Consider the following 12346-nt stretch of genomic DNA (forward strand, 5'->3'; position numbering starts at 1 on the left):
TGACTCTGCTTAGTACAATAACCCAGATTTCACATTCGTGCTAGCCTGGTAGTCGCCGTACATGTAGCCCTGACGCCCAAGTGAAGCTCTTGTAGTGAGCTTAACATAAATTAGGAAAGTAGTCATGATGTACCTTAAGCTTCCCAATAACCTGCCCTGAAAGTAAATGCATAGCTGTTTTGTAGCTTCTTGTTTAAAGTCTGGACTGAGTGAAGACTGCTTCAGTTGTCAGAGTTGCTGAGTCCTACTTCCAGATTAACATGAGGGTGAAGTCATGTTGTTATGAAGAAATTTTTTTGGTGCTACCATCGCTTACTCATTCGTTTATTCATTCTGTTGTGCTCGTTTTACCATCTGAGGCGGAGCAATGGGTCTAGTGATGAACATACCATTAATGAGAAAAGTAGTCGCAACATACTTACAGCTTCATGACAACATAGTCAGACAAATTTGGGCTTATAGGCCCAAATTTATCTTTCCTTGCTTTCAACCCAACATGGGTAGAGGCTGGGGACGTCACTGATCTTGTAACACAAGATCTTATGATGTTCTAAGCCTCACTGAAAGCAAGAGTGCTTTAGCAGCAAGCACCTGCTGGATTGCTGCGAGAGAGAGCCCAGTAGAAGAATGAAGCTCAGCTGGTCAGCTCTGCAGTCTTTTTTTTTTGTTTGTTTTCTTTTGCAACAATTTTTCACCAGGATGGTGTACTGCACTCTCTATATTTATTCTGTTGTGCTAGTGTTCTCATCCGCGGTGAAGAAAAACTTGTATATTAAGTTATTTTTCTAATTCACCGTGATGGAGAATCCTAGTCATAGCACAAGGTTTATAAATGGCTCATGGATTTTTGGGCCCTTTGGCTGCACATGATTGGTTAATTAGCTATGAATATGCAAATCAGCACTCTCACGCTTTATTTTCTGAGTTTCCTCATAGAGCCCCATTATAACACATTCTCCCTCTCAATGTATTGCTAATGTCTCTCGCCCTCTCTCTCTTCCAAAAAGTGCTCTTAGAGGAGAGGGAGTTGGAGTTGAGCTGAGACTCAGCACTTCATCCCGGTAACTGCACTGGAGACTTTACCGAGTGGAGGACTCACAGACTGAGAGCAGAAAGCTCACTTACAGCTGCACTAAAAAGTCTAGGAGGACTGTAGAGGTGAAGGCCAAACTCTCCCACATTGACCTGTTAGTGGAGCAGTTTGTCACTCACACACATAGATTCCAAAAACCAATGAAATCCAGAAGCCTGAAACTCAGTCTTAAAACTCTTGAAAACTTGGCTTGTTCTTTCTAACACCGATTGCACTGGACGTTTTCAGTCATTTCAAGGAAGGATAGTGTGGTTTTCTTGACATCAGCACAAGGTGAAGGTCTGAAAAGATCAAGAGACAAAACATTTTAAACGTTATTACAGCTGCCCACGCCCCAGCTACCCGCCACTTACCCTGGACTAGCTGCCCATCCTACGTTGAACTTTTCATGGACTCCTACACTGTTAGAAATAAAGGTACCACGTAGGTATATGATTCGTTCATCAAGGTACAAACAGTGTAAACGTTTCCTCAAAGGTACAACAGTGGTTTTAAGGTCCAGCTGTGCACCGTAAATAAGAATTCCCTAGTAGAAACGTAGACATTTGTATCTTTTTATAAAATAATGTTTTAAAACAAAACCACTTTATAAAAAGCCTGGCGATGAGACGGGGTGCGTGGAGTCAGTACAACTTACAAAATATCATTTCAATGGATTATGGTACAGTTATGTTCCATGACTAAAAGGTACTGAGATGTGTCCTTGAGGGTACCATCACAGTGGCAGTGTCGTACCTTTTTTTCTGAGAGTGTAGCTATTGTTACTACTAATAAAACTATTAATAATATTAGTAGTAGAATAACTCCGTAGGTAGCTCGACCAGAGGAGAATAGGTCCCCCCCTGTGAGCCTTGGATCCTCCCAAGGTTTCTTTCTCAGCTCTGAGGGACTTTTTCCTTGCCACTGTCGCCCCTGGCTTGCACACCTGCGGGTTTTTACATTCATGTTAAAACTTTCTCTTCACTGGAATTCACTGAAGCTGCTTTGTGACATTAGTTGTAAAAAGTGCAATACAAATGAATTTGATTTGATTCGACCTTTAAAACACACCTTAGACAAACCATCAACAGACGACTGAGATCTGAGTCCTATTCCTCACATAATTATAAAGTGAAGATATAAAGCTGCTCGTACTCTATAACGGTCTCAGATCAACTGAACAGATTAGACAGTAATATTTTTCCAAGACTTTATCAAGATCTCCATCAACTGATTGTCTAAAATGCCTAGAATGTAGGTCAATATATTCTCTACAGGGACTCGGTAAAATGCTGAATACTGATGGTCAGTCTAGGTTAGAGCGACAGTTGTGACCAAAACAGGCACAGAAACTGTCATGAAGAACTCAAGTGGGGGTCAAACTCAGGTCCTGAAGAGATTCGTGTTTATACCTCTTCTGATGTTCAGATATCAGTTCGTAATAAAACTGTCTAATTAGCAGACAGACTGAAGCAGGTCAATTTCTAAAGGACCTCCAGGACTAGAGTTTCACCACCCTGACTACTCACATCAGCCAGCATTCGCTGTAGCACTTGGTCAACAGCAACATCAAGAACATCAGGAACATCAATCACAAGTATCTACTAGTGATATCCAAAGAGTGTGTTTCAGGAAAAAAGCTAAAAGAACCTGTACTCGCTAAACAGAAGGGAGAAAAGTCCACTTCTATGGGGGAACTGCGTTTAATGCAGCTTCAGTCTAAAATCAAAGCCGTCTAAAGTCTGCCAGGTCTAAGAAATGTAGTGTGTCAAATTTTAAGAACACAAACCCAAAACTCCAGCTGCAATACCAACACTAACCAGCAGGTGTCACGCAGTATAAGACTGTTCAACTTTTTCAACAACTCCAAAGTTCATTTTGGGCTCATGGCATGAAATGAAGTGAACGTTAGTAAAACAGAGCAGTTTATCGCTCTTAAACGACGAAAAGACACACAACAGCTGCACTGAACTGGGCTTTAAACCGCAGCTAAGTTCACAGAGGAGCTTCAGTCCCACAGCTGAACCAAATCCTCTAAATGAACCAAAGCTTTAGCGACGGCATTCTGCATCTTTTCTTCAAAAAGGACACAAATCTACTGGAATAAAGCAAAACCACATCAGCACAAGTGTCATTTCATCATAAAATCAGAGTTTTGTGAGCTCACCTGATGTCGTTGCTGGTCTCGGCTTCCTCTTGCCTGGAGATGCAATGCCGCCATCTTGTGCTGGAAAGCTGCAGTAACAGGGTTTGTCGAAGATCTAAATCAGGTGGAAGCTTCGAGTAGCTTTTGACGAGCACTGATACGTCAACGCTGCTTATTGCTGTGTTTTAGCCGTTCTTTCACTCTCTGGTTGTGAATGTGCAACAACCATGAATGTGAAGGCTTTCAACAAACGACCCACTGGAGCTGAAATGAAGAGTTAGTCCGCTTTGACTAAGTTTACCATCTGTTTTTTACTTCCCACCAGTTTCTGAGGTGGTGGTGTTTTGGTTTGAGTCAATGCTCGGTGTCTGAATTGAACATTTGAGTTGTTCTGAAAAAGTTACAAGCTCTGGCTTTTCTAGACATCAAAGTGGGAAAATTATGTAACAGCTACGGATTCTGGTCAAGGAGGGTCTGAGCCAGCATAGCGTGACTCAATATCACAGTGATGGTCAACATTAATAGAAGTGCTATTAATTAAATATGTATGGTTCAGTACAGCTGGTGTTGTTCAGAGGGGTTTTTGTTTACATCATGAACAAAATCAACACTATGAGCATGCCGTTTACTAGACGTTCCTGAGTCGGCCCACCAGGCCACTCTCTGATAGATCAGAGCTGTTACCATAAAGGTGAAGACTAGTGATGGAGTGCTAATGTGATCTCACAGCTGTGTCTCTGAGTGTTGAAAGATGCATCTTTCTTTAAGCCCGCACATGCAGCCTCTGCTGATAGTATGTGCCACTTTATAAGCCAGTCAACGAAGCTGGGTAACATGGTTTTTCATGAGCAATAACAGAGATAGTAACGTTGCCTTCAAGCTTTAACTACTCATACAATAAACTGTGAAATAGAGCCGTCATTTATTGACTCTGCTTAGTACAATAACCCAGATTTCACATTCGTGCTAGCCTGGTAGTCGCCGTACATGTAGCCCTGACGCCCAAGTGAAGCTCTTGTAGTGAGCTTAACATAAATTAGGAAAGTAGTCATGATGTGCCTTAAGCTTCCCAATAACCTGCCCTGAAAGTAAATGCATAGCTGTTTTGTAGCTTCTTGTTTAAAGTCTGGACTGAGTGAAGACTGCTTCAGTTGTCAGAGTTGCTGAGTCCTACTTCCAGATTAACATGAGGGTGAAGTCATGTTGTTATGAAGAAATTTTTTTGGTGCTACCATCGCTTACTCATTCGTTTATTCATTCTGTTGTGCTCGTTTTACCATCTGAGGCGGAGCATTGGGTCTAGTGATGAACATACCATTAATGAGAAAAGTAGTCGCAACATACTTACAGCTTCATGACAACATAGTCAGACAAATTTGGGCTTATAGGCCCAAATTTATCTTTCCTTGCTTTCAACCCAACATGGGTAGAGGCTGGGGACGTCACTGATCTTGTAACACAAGATCTTATGATGTTCTAAGCCTCACTGAAAGCAAGAGTGCTTTAGCAGCAAGCACCTGCTGGATTGCTGCGAGAGAGAGCCCAGTAGAAGAATGAAGCTCAGCTGGTCAGCTCTGCAGTCTTTTTTTTTTGTTTGTTTTCTTTTGCAACAATTTTTCACCAGGATGGTGTACTGCACTCTCTATATTTATTCTGTTGTGCTAGTGTTCTCATCCGCGGTGAAGAAAAACTTGTATATTAAGTTATTTTTCTAATTCACCGTGATGGAGAATCCTAGTCATAGCACAAGGTTTATAAATGGCTCATGGATTTTTGGGCCCTTTGGCTGCACATGATTGGTTAATTAGCTATGAATATGCAAATCAGCACTCTCACGCTTTATTTTCTGAGTTTCCTCATAGAGCCCCATTATAACACATTCTCCCTCTCAATGTATTGCTAATGTCTCTCGCCCTCTCTCTCTTCCAAAAAGTGCTCTTAGAGGAGAGGGAGTTGGAGTTGAGCTGAGACTCAGCACTTCATCCCGGTAACTGCACTGGAGACTTTACCGAGTGGAGGACTCACAGACTGAGAGCAGAAAGCTCACTTACAGCTGCACTAAAAAGTCTAGGAGGACTGTAGAGGTGAAGGCCAAACTCTCCCACATTGACCTGTTAGTGGAGCAGTTTGTCACTCACACACATAGATTCCAAAAACCAATGAAATCCAGAAGCCTGAAACTCAGTCTTAAAACTCTTGAAAACTTGGCTTGTTCTTTCTAACACCGATTGCACTGGACGTTTTCAGTCATTTCAAGGAAGGATAGTGTGGTTTTCTTGACATCAGCACAAGGTGAAGGTCTGAAAAGATCAAGAGACAAAACATTTTAAACGTTATTACAGCTGCCCACGCCCCAGCTACCCGCCACTTACCCTGGACTAGCTGCCCATCCTACGTTGAACTTTTCATGGACTCCTACACTGTTAGAAATAAAGGTACCACGTAGGTATATGATTCGTTCATCGAGGTACAAACAGTGTAAACGTTTCCTCAAAGGTACAACAGTGGTTTTAAGGTCCAGCTGTGCACCGTAAATAAGAATTCCCTAGTAGAAACGTAGACATTTGTATCTTTTTATAAAATAATGTTTTAAAACAAAACCACTTTATAAAAAGCCTGGCGATGAGACGGGGTGCGTGGAGTCAGTACAACTTACAAAATATCATTTCAATGGATTATGGTACAGTTATGTTCCATGACTAAAAGGTACTGAGATGTGTCCTTGAGGGTACCATCACAGTGGCAGTGTCGTACCTTTTTTTCTGAGAGTGTAGCTATTGTTACTACTAATAAAACTAATAATAATATTAGTAGTAGAATAACTCCGTAGGTAGCTCGACCAGAGGAGAATAGGTCCCCCCCTGTGAGCCTTGGATCCTCCCAAGGTTTCTTTCTCAGCTCTGAGGGACTTTTTCCTTGCCACTGTCGCCCCTGGCTTGCACACCTGCGGGTTTTTACATTCATGTTAAAACTTTCTCTTCACTGGAATTCACTGAAGCTGCTTTGTGACATTAGTTGTAAAAAGTGCAATACAAATGAATTTGATTTGATTCGACCTTTAAAACACACCTTAGACAAACCATCAACAGACGACTGAGATCTGAGTCCTATTCCTCACATAATTATAAAGTGAAGATATAAAGCTGCTCGTACTCTATAACGGTCTCAGATCAACTGAACAGATTAGACAGTAATATTTTTCCAAGACTTTATCAAGATCTCCATCAACTGATTGTCTAAAATGCCTAGAATGTAGGTCAATATATTCTCTACAGGGACTCGGTAAAATGCTGAATACTGATGGTCAGTCTAGGTTAGAGCGACAGTTGTGACCAAAACAGGCACAGAAACTGTCATGAAGAACTCAAGTGGGGGTCAAACTCAGGTCCTGAAGAGATTCGTGTTTATACCTCTTCTGATGTTCAGATATCAGTTCGTAATAAAACTGTCTAATTAGCAGACAGACTGAAGCAGGTCAATTTCTAAAGGACCTCCAGGACTAGAGTTTCACCATCCTGACTACTCACATCAGCCAGCATTCGCTGTAGCACTTGGTCAACAGCAACATCAAGAACATCAGGAACATCAATCACAAGTATCTACTAGTGATATCCAAAGAGTGTGTTTCAGGAAAAAAGCTAAAAGAACCTGTACTCGCTAAACAGAAGGGAGAAAAGTCCACTTCTATGGGGGAACTGCGTTTAATGCAGCTTCAGTCTAAAATCAAAGCCGTCTAAAGTCTGCCAGGTCTAAGAAATGTAGTGTGTCAAATTTTAAGAACACAAACCCAAAACTCCAGCTGCAATACCAACACTAACCAGCAGGTGTCACGCAGTATAAGACTGTTCAACTTTTTCAACAACTCCAAAGTTCATTTTGGGCTCATGGCATGAAATGAAGTGAACGTTAGTAAAACAGAGCAGTTTATCGCTCTTAAACGACGAAAAGACACACAACAGCTGCACTGAACTGGGCTTTAAACCGCAGCTAAGTTCACAGAGGAGCTTCAGTCCCACAGCTGAACCAAATCCTCTAAATGAACCAAAGCAGCGGCCCAAACATTCTCTAGCGCTAAGCTCAAAAACGCACACATTTAGCGTCAAAACAGGCCAACTGAAAGCTTTAGCGACAGCATTCTGCATCTTTTCTTCAAAAAGGACACAAATCTACTGGAATAAAGCAAAACCACATCAGCACAAGTGTCATTTCATCATAAAATCAGAGTTTTGTGAGCTCACCTGATGTCGTTGCTGGTCTCGGCTTCCTCTTGCCTGGAGATGCAATGCCGCCATCTTGTGCTGGAAAGCTGCAGTAACAGGGTTTGTCGAAGATCTAAATCAGGTGGAAGCTTCGAGTAGCTTTTGACGAGCACTGATACGTCAACGCTGCTTATTGCTGTGTTTTAGCCGTTCTTTCACTCTCTGGTTGTGAATGTGCAACAACCATGAATGTGAAGGCTTTCAACAAACGACCCACTGGAGCTGAAATGAAGAGTTAGTCCGCTTTGACTAAGTTTACCATCTGTTTCTTACTTCCCACCAGTTTCTGAGGTGGTGGTGTTTTGGTTTGAGTCAATGCTCGGTGTCTGAATTGAACATTTGAGTTGTTCTGAAAAAGTTACAAGCTCTGGCTTTTCTAGACATCAAAGTGGGAAAATTATGTAACAGCTACGGATTCTGGTCAAGGAGGGTCTGAGCCAGCATAGCGTGACTCAATATCACAGTGATGGTCAACATAAATAGAAGTGCTATTAATTAAATATGTATGGTTCAGTACAGCTGGTGTTGTTCAGAGGGGTTTTTGTTTACATCATGAACAAAATCAACACTATGAGCATGCCGTTTACTAGACGTTCCTGAGTCGGCCCACCAGGCCACTCTCTGATAGATCAGAGCTGTTACCATAAAGGTGAAGACTAGTGATGGAGTGCTAATGTGATCTCACAGCTGTGTCTCTGAGTGTTGAAAGATGCATCTTTCTTTAAGCCCGCACATGCAGCCTCTGCTGATAGTATGTGCCACTTTATAAGCCAGTCAACGAAGCTGGGTAACATGGTTTTTCATGAGCAATAACAGAGATAGTAACGTTGCCTTCAAGCTTTAACTACTCATACAATAAACTGTGAAATAGAGCCGTCATTTATTGACTCTGCTTAGTACAATAACCCAGATTTCACATTCGTGCTAGCCTGGTAGTCGCCGTACATGTAGCCCTGACGCCCAAGTGAAGCTCTTGTAGTGAGCTTAACATAAATTAGGAAAGTAGTCATGATGTGCCTTAAGCTTCCCAATAACCTGCCCTGAAAGTAAATGCATAGCTGTTTTGTAGCTTCTTGTTTAAAGTCTGGACTGAGTGAAGACTGCTTCAGTTGTCAGAGTTGCTGAGTCCTACTTCCAGATTAACATGAGGGTGAAGTCATGTTGTTATGAAGAAATTTTTTTGGTGCTACCATCGCTTACTCATTCGTTTATTCATTCTGTTGTGCTCGTTTTACCATCTGAGGCGGAGCAATGGGTCTAGTGATGAACATACCATTAATGAGAAAAGTAGTCGCAACATACTTACAGCTTCATGACAACATAGTCAGACAAATTTGGGCTTATAGGCCCAAATTTATCTTTCCTTGCTTTCAACCCAACATGGGTAGAGGCTGGGGACGTCACTGATCTTGTAACACAAGATCTTATGATGTTCTAAGCCTCACTGAAAGCAAGAGTGCTTTAGCAGCAAGCACCTGCTGGATTGCTGCGAGAGAGAGCCCAGTAGAAGAATGAAGCTCAGCTGGTCAGCTCTGCAGTCTTTTTTTTTTGTTTGTTTTCTTTTGCAACAATTTTTCACCAGGATGGTGTACTGCACTCTCTATATTTATTCTGTTGTGCTAGTGTTCTCATCCGCGGTGAAGAAAAACTTGTATATTAAGTTATTTTTCTAATTCACCGTGATGGAGAATCCTAGTCATAGCACAAGGTTTATAAATGGCTCATGGATTTTTGGGCCCTTTGGCTGCACATGATTGGTTAATTAGCTATGAATATGCAAATCAGCACTCTCACGCTTTATTTTCTGAGTTTCCTCATAGAGCCCCATTATAACACATTCTCCCTCTCAATGTATTGCTAATGTCTCTCGCCCTCTCTCTCTTCCAAAAAGTGCTCTTAGAGGAGAGGGAGTTGGAGTTGAGCTGAGACTCAGCACTTCATCCCGGTAACTGCACTGGAGACTTTACCGAGTGGAGGACTCACAGACTGAGAGCAGAAAGCTCACTTACAGCTGCACTAAAAAGTCTAGGAGGACTGTAGAGGTGAAGGCCAAACTCTCCCACATTGACCTGTTAGTGGAGCAGTTTGTCACTCACACACATAGATTCCAAAAACCAATGAAATCCAGAAGCCTGAAACTCAGTCTTAAAACTCTTGAAAACTTGGCTTGTTCTTTCTAACACCGATTGCACTGGACGTTTTCAGTCATTTCAAGGAAGGATAGTGTGGTTTTCTTGACATCAGCACAAGGTGAAGGTCTGAAAAGATCAAGAGACAAAACATTTTAAACGTTATTACAGCTGCCCACGCCCCAGCTACCCGCCACTTACCCTGGACTAGCTGCCCATCCTACGTTGAACTTTTCATGGACTCCTACACTGTTAGAAATAAAGGTACCACGTAGGTATATGATTCGTTCATCAAGGTACAAACAGTGTAAACGTTCCCTCAAAGGTACAACAGTGGTTTTAAGGTCCAGCTGTGCACCGTAAATAAGAATTCCCTAGTAGAAACGTAGACATTTGTATCTTTTTATAAAATAATGTTTTAAAACAAAACCACTTTATAAAAAGCCTGGCGATGAGACGGGGTGCGTGGAGTCAGTACAACTTACAAAATATCATTTCAATGGATTATGGTACAGTTATGTTCCATGACTAAAAGGTACTGAGATGTGTCCTTGAGGGTACCATCACAGTGGCAGTGTCGTACCTTTTTTTCTGAGAGTGTAGCTATTGTTACTACTAATAAAACTAATAATAATATTAGTAGTAGAATAACTCCGTAGGTAGCTCGACCAGAGGAGAATAGGTCCCCCCCTGTGAGCCTTGGATCCTCCCAAGGTTTCTTTCTCAGCTCTGAGGGACTTTTTCCTTGCCACTGTCGCCCCTGGCTTGCACACCTGCGGGTTTTTACATTCATGTTAAAACTTTCTCTTCACTGGAATTCACTGAAGCTGCTTTGTGACATTAGTTGTAAAAAGTGCAATACAAATGAATTTGATTTGATTCGACCTTTAAAACACACCTTAGACAAACCATCAACAGACGACTGAGATCTGAGTCCTATTCCTCACATAATTATAAAGTGAAGATATAAAGCTGCTCGTACTCTATAACGGTCTCAGATCAACTGAACAGATTAGACAGTAATATTTTTCCAAGACTTTATCAAGATCTCCATCAACTGATTGTCTAAAATGCCTAGAATGTAGGTCAATATATTCTCTACAGGGACTCGGTAAAATGCTGAATACTGATGGTCAGTCTAGGTTAGAGCGACAGTTGTGACCAAAACAGGCACAGAAACTGTCATGAAGAACTCAAGTGGGGGTCAAACTCAGGTCCTGAAGAGATTCGTGTTTATACCTCTTCTGATGTTCAGATATCAGTTCGTAATAAAACTGTCTAATTAGCAGACAGACTGAAGCAGGTCAATTTCTAAAGGACCTCCAGGACTAGAGTTTCACCACCCTGACTACTCACATCAGCCAGCATTCGCTGTAGCACTTGGTCAACAGCAACATCAAGAACATCAGGAACATCAATCACAAGTATCTACTAGTGATATCCAAAGAGTGTGTTTCAGGAAAAAAGCTAAAAGAACCTGTACTCGCTAAACAGAAGGGAGAAAAGTCCACTTCTATGGGGGAACTGCGTTTAATGCAGCTTCAGTCTAAAATCAAAGCCGTCTAAAGTCTGCCAGGTCTAAGAAATGTAGTGTGTCAAATTTTAAGAACACAAACCCAAAACTCCAGCTGCAATACCAACACTAACCAGCAGGTGTCACGCAGTATAAGACTGTTCAACTTTTTCAACAACTCCAAAGTTCATTTTGGGCTCATGGCATGAAATGAAGTGAACGTTAGTAAAACAGAGCAGTTTATCGCTCTTAAACGACGAAAAGACACACAACAGCTGCACTGAACTGGGCTTTAAACCGCAGCTAAGTTCACAGAGGAGCTTCAGTCCCACAGCTGAACCAAATCCTCTAAATGAACCAAAGCAGCGGCCCAAACATTCTCTAGCGCTAAGCTCAAAAACGCACACATTTAGCGTCAAAACAGGCCAACTGAAAGCTTTAGCGACGGCATTCTGCATCTTTTCTTCAAAAAGGACACAAATCTACTGGAATAAAGCAAAACCACATCAGCACAAGTGTCATTTCATCATAAAATCAGAGTTTTGTGAGCTCACCTGATGTCGTTGCTGGTCTCGGCTTCCTCTTGCCTGGAGATGCAATGCCGCCATCTTGTGCTGGAAAGCTGCAGTAACAGGGTTTGTCGAAGATCTAAATCAGGTGGAAGCTTCGAGTAGCTTTTGACGAGCACTGATACGTCAACGCTGCTTATTGCTGTGTTTTAGCCGTTCTTTCACTCTCTGGTTGTGAATGTGCAACAACCATGAATGTGAAGGCTTTCAACAAACGACCCACTGGAGCTGAAATGAAGAGTTAGTCCGCTTTGACTAAGTTTACCATCTGTTTCTTACTTCCCACCAGTTTCTGAGGTGGTGGTGTTTTGGTTTGAGTCAATGCTCGGTGTCTGAATTGAACATTTGAGTTGTTCTGAAAAAGTTACAAGCTCTGGCTTTTCTAGACATCAAAGTGGGAAAATTATGTAACAGCTACGGATTCTGGTCAAGGAGGGTCTGAGCCAGCATAGCGTGACTCAATATCACAGTGATGGTCAACATAAATAGAAGTGCTATTAATTAAATATGTATGGTTCAGTACAGCTGGTGTTGTTCAGAGGGGTTTTTGTTTACATCATGAACAAAATCAACACTATGAGCATGCCGTTTACTAGACGTTCCTGAGTCGGCCCACCAGGCCACTCTCTGATAGATCAGAGCTGTTACCATAAAGGTG

The sequence above is a fragment of the Pygocentrus nattereri genome, chromosome 22, assembly GCF_015220715.1.
Source record: "Pygocentrus nattereri isolate fPygNat1 chromosome 22, fPygNat1.pri, whole genome shotgun sequence".
NCBI lineage: Eukaryota > Metazoa > Chordata > Actinopteri > Characiformes > Serrasalmidae > Pygocentrus > Pygocentrus nattereri.